We start from the raw sequence: 9,848 nt of genomic DNA on the forward strand, positions 1-9,848 counted from the left end.
CATGTATACACATGTAGACATAAAAGTACCCTCAGTCGGTTTAGTACTTTTGGCTAGAAAAGGTATACCTTCGTTGACACTTGTACATTACTAGTAACTATTATAGGTATAGTTTGGAGATACTACTTGCTATTCCTATTACAAGGAATTACACCAGAGTCAGTTCATACATGAGTCTATCCTAAATGCTATATGAAGAGATACGTTTACTTGGATACACTTACATGGATATACTTACTTGAATACACTTACATGGATACCTTTACATAGATACCTAGTTAAAAGCATGCATGTATATGTATAGTTATATAAGTAATGCTTGAAGGACTTAGGAAGGCTAACCCGTTGTATTTCCTTTTCCCCGTTGGGATGTGGTCTGGTAGGGTATCGGGTATCCATCCGAAGGTCGTTTAAATATTTATTCATATATAATGTGTACATATACGGACATAATAGTTCTGGTCAATCAGTTCAGTACCTTTTGATAGGAAAGGTATACGTTCATATATCCCTAGTAAGCTATTATAGGTATAGTTTGGGATTATATATGATTTGGTAATAAATATGGATTTCGACCTAGCGATTCGTTGCGGAAGTCACCTTTAGTTCCAAATGTAGAATAGGGACTACCAATCATATTATTACTTACTCACAGCGGGTCTCGTGAGAAGACTACTTACTTACTAGACAGGAATAACCATTCTGGCACCCAACTGTTAGCAACAGAGGTAATGAACATCTAAGGATGACTACGGTTAATACTTATACTAGGGTACCTTTACGGAACTAACCATTCCTACGGCCTGCTGTTAGCTACAGTGGACAATGATCATCTACGAAGGTTCAAGGTTAATACTATTTCGGCAGTCCTGATGTCGGGTTGATCCTAATACAAAAGGATAACACTTTAATGGCTATATTTTCCTATTACTTTTATTTTATGATACATTCACATAAACAACGAGGTAGACTATATATATTGTTAATAGTAGTCATACAAGGGAAAAACCATCTTCGTTACATACAAAACAGTCTAGTCTTGGTAGAAGACTACTCTTTATACTAATAGAAATCATAGGGATTTGCTAGGGTATTCAAATGTTTTCAAACCATTTTCAAACAGTTCATACTTATACAAACTTTTCCAAATGGTCACAAGTCTTGACTTTCCAGTTTTACAAATCTAAGACACATTAATACTTATGAATTCACCAGCTTGATTGTTGATACTCGCTTTCAAAATACTTGTATTCTCAAGTCACAAATAGATAGGTACAACGACCAGGTTTTGTGAAGACGGAGAAATCAAGACTCCTATTTTATTTTGATTGTACATTATGTTGTCTAATACTATGAAAGAACACTTGTAACTAAAATTATACTATTAATGAAATGGATGATGTTGTTGCTTTTTTACTACTTTGCATTGTTGTGATACATTACATGACTTCCTCCGCCCCAGAACGTTTCCGTCGTTCCGATTTTGGGGTGTGATAAAACCCTAGCCAATCGGTGATAGTAATGCTAGAAGTGGAAAACCTAATGAATGAATCATTATGACCACGGTTTGTATCTACTATGCTTTATTATAGCTACGATATGGTTAGAAATGGTGGAGTCTAAATCGAAGTTCGATTCACCTAGCAGCAATAAGCTTGGGTTGATATTAAAACCTAGAGAGAAACTCTTCTTGAAATCCAGGGAGAAAACTCAAACAATAAGTTAGGGTTGATCTTGAAAATAAATCGAATACATAATTTCTTTAGGTTGCTACACCTCTAGTGGATTTTAAGATTTTTGGTATCTAATGTATATTAATTTATGTTGATCAATGGAAATTTGGTTGATTTTCTTCTTGTTTTATGTTGAAGTTTTAGATATTCAAAAACCCAAATCAAGAAAAGTTTTCCATGAAGGAAATCAAGGCATACGAAGAGAGGGGGAGGGGGTTTTGGGACATTTCATGTATTTAATAGTAATAAAATATTAAAATGCAATAATATATATATATATATATATATATATATATATATATATATATATATATATATAGAGAGAGAGAGAGAGAGAGAGGTTCAAATGTTTTTAACAAATATTGTATTCCTAAATGCACTAATCAGAAATTAGCAAACAATTAAATAATTAATAAAATCAAAAAGGATATTTCTGGTTTTTTGCACCTTCCAATTAATATGATCATTTAATTAATTCCCTACAATTAAGGAAACAAAATAAATAAATTTTATAAACCCTAATGACAGCTTCCTCCAAATCGTAGGTACCTCTTTTCCATCTTCAATTTCCTCACGTCCAAACCATCAATCCAATTCTCAACTAAAACCCGTTGTTCTCTACAATTCATTGTACGCCGGCATTATTCACCACCGATTACATCAAGACAAATGCAACAATCATAATCAAAGATGTTATTACTGTAGTGACATAAGAACATGGTTTGACATGCGGAATTAAAGCTTGCACAATTGAACATGGTGATTTGGGTGTTTAAGAGATATATTGAATGTATATGGTGTTACACAAAAAGGATCTAGATCTAGACTACATAATTAACACACACTTACACACTCACTTTTACATCTCTCAAGCACACCTCTACAAGTGGTATGACCCAACTATTTATAGAGGTGTTTACATGTCTCTCTCTCACTCTAACTACCAAATGGGTCTAAAGGCTAAAGCACCACATGCAAGTGGGTTTTACAAAAGTCAAACATTTACAAAGTCATGAATGAATAACTTTGCACCCTAACATTCTCCCCCTCAAAGTTAGGAATGAATGACCCACTTCAAATCTTCCAAAATCAAGCACTACGCGGTTCGAGCCTCAAAGGTGACACATGTCGAAACGAACTTCAATCTTCAATTTTTCCATGACTCTTCAATTTGGGCTCTAGGATGTGAGACCATACAATCCGAGCAGCAACGAATGATTAAGAGTATTCCAAACTCCAAATAATCACCCAAAGTTGAGCATAAAAACACACCCCAAAAATCTTCAATAATTCCAAACCCATTTCGAATACATCACTTCCGAACTTCCAATTGCATCATCTCGTAGCTTCAAAACTTCAAGATCACTTCGGTCTTCAAATCCGCGTAATATGAAAAATTCAAGTTCGAATTTCCATATAAAACTTATCCCCCTTTTTATAATCGAAATTTGATTATAAAACTCCAAAGGAAAAAGAACGTGCTCTATTCGGAATTTTTCATGTCAAAACTCCCCCTTAACATGTGGCATAAACTTTGTACTTCAATCCGGAAAACCCAAAAAATATTCAATTTTTTATTGCCGTTCACGGATCGCCTTTGACAAAATTTGTCAAAAATGGGTAGAAATTGTCAATTTCAAAATTCTACAGTGACCCGTTGCGCCCAAAACAGCCAAATATGCGAAACACACTCCCATTTGCGAAACTGGGTAAAATGTGTAAATTCGCACAAACTACAGGACCAGATTTAAAAATTCTGCAATTTCAGCATTTTATTACCCATTTGTGAAGTTGGGTATTTATTTGCAAAAATGCGAAACTCCAGGGACAATATTTGAAAATTTCTGTTGTCTTCCCCAATTCGCATTCTACTGTGAAATACTTTGCATCTTCGCACGTGAAACATGAATGCGAACCATGGACTTCGCATTTTGACTTCAAAATTTAACAATATGCGAACTCATGTTTTTGATCTCTGTAACCAAATGCGAACTCAACTTTTTCTTTCTTCTACACTTGTTACCAGATTTGCGAACAATGAACAACCATTCATAGATGCGAACATGAACTTTGCAAATAACCTTCGCATCGGTAACCCCAAAACATAAATGTGACCAAAAATGCGAAATCAATTTTAACCATGTATGCGACCTTTTGTTTGTCCATCAACCCATTAATCCAATTGCGAATCTTGAACAAACATGGCAGATGCGAACATGATTCTAAGACCCAGATGCAAAGTGAACAAATGTCACACCCCAAAACCAAGAACGGCGGAAACGTTCTGGGGCGGAGGACGTCATGTAATGTATCACAACACAGTAAATGTAAATAAGCAAACAACATCATCCATTGCATTAAATATATAATTTTAATACAAGCGTGTTCTGTACAGTATAGACACCAAAAATAATGTATATCAAAATAATAAGATGAGTCTTGAATGCGCTCCATCTTCTCAAAAGCTGGCCTCGGTACCTGTCTACTGATGACCTGAGAATACAAGTTATTTTGGAAGAGTTTATCAGCATTAAGCTGGTGAGTTCATAAGTATTTTAGTGTCGGTATTTGTCATCCAAAAATGTTTGAACATGTATCAAGTATAAGTTTGTAAAATGTATGTAAAGGTTTGCAATTGTTTGTAAAAGTTTGAATCTCTCAGAAAAACCTATATTTTCTATTAAAGTAGCCTTCTACCAAGGCTTAACTGTTTTGTATGCTCGTTTGATGTAAAAGTGTGTGATTTCCCAAGTGTAACTATCATTTAACAAAATATAGTTTGTACATTAACGTTTAAGTGAGGTTATCACTAAAATATGTAATGGGTAAATCATTGTAGTACTGTAGTCTTGTATTATAAGAACTACCGTTGTACCAACTACCTTAAACCGGATTTACATTAAGGCATTATGTGATAAATTGCACCATACTATCGACTAGTAACAACGACATAATGAATGATCGTAATAACGGAATGACGTTTGGCACCCACAGACCTGCAGGTCCGGCTGTAGCTAGCAGCAAGGTGTAGGATTGTCAATCCAGTATAGATCTATACGCAAACTCACGCTCTCCCTCCAAGAGAATTCTGGCTACAACTCGAGCCATGAAATTTAAGTCATGCTCCGATTTAAATCACAATAATTAAAGTATTCATGTATATGTAATGTTTCTCGTTCTACTATAGTTGTATATGTATTGTTTCTAGCATCGTTGTATATGTATTGTTTCTAGTATAGTTGTATATGTATTGTTTCTAGCCTAGTTGTATATGTATCGTTTCTAGTATAGTTGTATATGTATTGTTTCTAGTATAGATGTATATGTATTGTATTACCCCAATGGTAACTAGCTATTGATGTACTGGTAAATATGAATATGGAAGTACTTTTTATGTCTATACGTGTATATATGATATATAACTAATATGGGAACGACCCTCGGATGGTCACCCGAAATCCCACCAGACCACATCTCAGTGCGCAAAAAGGAAATAGGGCGGATGGCCTTCCTAATCCCTTTAAACATTACTTATATATATATATATATATATATATATATATATATATATATATATATATATATATATATATATATACACATATATGGGCATGCAATTTATAAGAAGTAAAACAAAGTTTAATAAAAGCATTTGATAAGTAAAAAGAGTTTGTAAAACATTTTGAAGTGAAACAGTTTGATAAACAGTTGAACAGTGATAAAATCATTGGTTTTCTAGTTATTAATCACATGTGATTAATGCAATCACATGTGATTGATGTAATAACTATAAGTATTTGACTTGTATTCCCCCCCCCCCCTCTATAAAGTATTTAAAAGTATTTCAAAGGTTGATTTAAGGGGTATGAACTCACTTGTGGTGAGTAGATTGGATTGATGTATCGGGTACCGTGCTAGGTGGCAAACGGAGACTTGTTCACACGTTCGAGCCTAGTTATCATATAATGAGCATATATATAACTAATTAGCCAAATAATAACTTAACAAAGTAAGTTAAGACACTTAGGAACATGTATACACTTTATGTAAGTGTTATGGGTCCTCATGGTTGCATCTAAGTTGATACGGGACAAGGCAAAAGGGGTTTTATGCACCAATGACCTTGTATATGAGTTCACCACCCAACAAACCCCACCTTTGGAGTTTACGGTCATAAACTCCTTGAGTTTATGGCCGTGAACTCCTCACATGGAGGTTTTAGGTGTTTTGAAGTGTTATCTTGATCCTAGGATAAGTCTAGCCTTGTTGGAATAATCCTTGAAGTAGTTTAAGGCCTTAGAATGCTCCTTTGGGGAGTTTACGGCCAAAGGACCATATCCCCTAGAGTTTACGGCCGTAAACTCCTATGGGGTGTTGGTTTTAATTCTTTTGAGGCCCTTGCATGTGTAGGATAGCTTCCATGTTTTTATCTAAGGCTAAAGGGGACAAGAGGCACACATTTGTGCCTTCACTTGGAGTTTACGGCCCAAGATATGTTCCTTGGCCGTAAACTCCCTTTAAGGAATGATTTTGATGTCTTTTGTTCCCCATTCAAGTCCCATGTGTTCAAGGGTAATTGTCTTAAAGCCTTAGGGGTGTTTAGGGCATCTTTAACACTTGAAAAAGGGGTTTACGACCCAAGATCCTTCCTTGGCCGTAAACTCCTAAAACCTTATGATTTTGAAGTGTTTTGGTGTCCAAATTAAGCACAAGTATTATAGGGTAAAGTCCTTAAGCTTTAGGAGGTGATTTAGGGCATTTATGACCCTTAAAAGGGGGTTTACGGCCCAAGAGAGTTCCTTGGCCGTAAACTCCTATTACTTGTGTTTCTTGAATGATTTCTAGCCTCTAATGATCATACACTAAGTCCTTAACTAGTTGCTTAACAAGAAAATGGGACTAGGTAGCCTTTAGGCTTCGTTTTGGAGTTTACTCCCCAAGAACGTTCTTGGGTGGTAAACTCTCGGATCTTGCAGTTTAGACATGCAATTGATGTTATAAAGCATATAACAAGTATTGAAACACATTTAGGAAAGTAGACTCACAATCCGGGATGAAAACCCGAAGATCCGTCAGAGAGAATTGGCTTTTCTCTAGTTGGAATTGTGAATAATGAATTAATTAAATTCAGAAATCTATTTATAGTCCTGAAATATTTTGATAGAAAATATTTTTATTCCGGAAGTCGGACTATAACATTATGAAACTTGCAATGTTCAAGTTTCACAAATACAGGAGCATCCACTCTCCTGATATGTCCAGAAACGTAAACCCTAATGTACACAAACTTGTTCGGACAAGTTTGAAAATCACTGAAACTGGACTAGCTTCTATTGAATAGCTAATGTTCGTACAAATGGAAATTTCGGGTTGTCACAACAAACATTGCAGATTATTTCATATGCGAACCCATATGCGAACATTAACCCAATCGACTTCCAGTACCTACAATCGACTCTCGACTATCAATAACAAACCATCAACAATCAATTTCGATTCCAAGTCATCATCAATTTATCAAATGCGAATTGCTTCAACTGTTCGCATTGTTTTCTTTTTGATACAGGAACCCCAAAATCAAACAGATCCCAAACTATCGAAATCAAAATCATTAGACATAGCTACCGGTTTCTTCTAATCGATCATATAACAAAAGCTAAGCAGTTCGCTTTTCAGTTCATCGATCCCAAATACAATCGACTTACAAACCGACTTCTTAATTCCAAATCAAACCAGCCATTGACCATTGGAACACGATTTTGACTTTTCAATTCCAAACTGCGTTTCAACATTAGTTAAGACTTTGTCATCATCAAACCAAGAACAACAATATTCGGAATCAGATCCAACCATCCCTTCGTTACTTGCCATCGATCATTAGAAACATTGAAAAGAAATCGAAACTCAAGAATAAAACGATGATGATCCCAATGGTACAACTCAGTGAAGCGTGCGTACTAGATGAACCAAGAACAACAATGTTTTGACTCTTCAATTCATCAGTCAACAAATACAAATCGATATCACATTCGATTTCCAGTGAAAAACCAAATTACGACTTAATGTGTGAATCGATTTTGACTTCCAATTTCAATCAACGTCAAGAAAAATTAATTGCGACTAGAAACAAAATCGAACAACACCAGACAATTATTAGTGATATTGAGATGAATCGAAGAAATAAAGTCGATTTTCATGAGTCTATTAAATCAATAAAATCAATACCAACAATGATGCAAAACATATGACTTAAGAATCAAACTATTTTGAATGAGCAGTTCATTGGACCGAACTTAAGAATCAAACTATTTTGAATGAGCAATTCATTGAACAGTAACAATCTTTAGTTTGGGTTTCATGAACAGTAATTCTCGAATTTAAATTCATTTAGGCTAATGTAATTTGAATTGGGCTGAATCAAAGAAAATATGAGTTTGATCAACAAGAATTAGGCACGAAACGAATATGATTGATCATTAAAAAAAATATTGGATCAACAATGGAGTTTTTCAAGAAAAAATTCGATCCAACGAGTCAAACGATCAAAAATCAAGAACGCAAAGCACGAATCCAAATATTATGAGAGATCATAGAGAGAGACTCACCAAAATTGTTCAAATTGCGACAAAAATTGCCAAACCGAGAATCGTTCTTCAAAAACCACCTTGATCTTGAAGACCCGCTCAGATACCAATTGTAGTGACATAAGAACATGGTTTGACATGCGGAATTAAAGCTTGCACAATTGAACATGGTGATTTGGGTGTTTAAGAGATATATTGAATGTATATGGTGTTACACAAAAAGGATCTAGATCTAGACTACATAATTAACACACACTTACACACTCACTTTTACATCTCTCAAGCACACCTATACAAGTGGTATGAACTCACTATTTATAAAGGTGTTTAAATGTCTCTCTCTCACTCTAACTACCAAATGGGTCTAAAGGCTAAAGCACCACATGCAAGTGGGTTTTACAAAAGTCAAACATTTACAAAATCATGAATGAATAACTTTGCACCCCAACAATTACAATTATGATGGTTAGTTTTTCTTAATTGATATTGTTTTTGCCTTTTTTATCCACTGTTTTCTTGCAACATGATTGTTGCTCTATTTCAACTTCTATTGACAATTGATTATGTATTATATTATTATATATTAAGGTTGTTAGGTTGAATATATGTACATATAGAATATGATTTCTTATTTGATATTGGATGTTTCAAAAAGCAAAATTGCTAAATACATAACAATTAAAAATTAATTGATTTCATCATTTTGTATGATTTGTTGTATGTTATTAGAAAAATTAATCGACTGTATTCTCTGCTATGACTCAAAACATTATTCTATCTCTAGTTATTTTTGCATTTAATATATATTTTTTAAAATAAGGTTAGTAACATCTATCGATTTGATGTTGTTATTCTGATAGAATTTGAATTCAATATCCTTATTTGTCAAGATAGAAAAAGTAAAAACCATTGTAAGATAAGGAAAAGTAATAAAATAAATAAATAAATAAACATGTTGCTATAATTTAAAGTTTGTTTTATTTTTTGTAATATAAAAAAGAATAATATGGTTTAAGTGCATTATATAAAGTATTCTCTCAGAATTTATTTGTATAAATGCATTTTTTTCATAATTACGAAAGTTTGTTTAATTATTTGTCATATAGAAGCATTCTCACATTATTCGATTTTACGGTAGTTATTCTCATTGCAGTTTTAGGATTACATTCTATTTGAATAGATTATATTTCTTTAATGTCCACAACATTCAGTCAGAATTTATAAATTTTATTCTCTATAACAATCTGTCAGATTTTATAGTTTCTACTACATTCTTTCAGAATTTAAAAATTTTATTCTTTTAGAATGCACTAAATTTTTTATTATTTAGAAGTTGATTATGTTTTTTTGTAGATTTTGATTTTAAAGTGGCTGTCATTGATGTGGAAAAAAAATAAAAATAAAATAAAAATAAAAACCTTGAAGAATGACAATGTATTCTACCGGAATGTATTCTGCCACAATGTATAATGTGTTTGTTAATTTCATAATGGTTTAGTGTTTTTGTTAGATTTTAATGTTTTTTAACCAT

This window comes from Lactuca saligna, chromosome 1, assembly GCF_052625555.1.
Source record: "Lactuca saligna cultivar CGN05327 chromosome 1, ASM5262555v1, whole genome shotgun sequence".
NCBI lineage: Eukaryota > Viridiplantae > Streptophyta > Magnoliopsida > Asterales > Asteraceae > Lactuca > Lactuca saligna.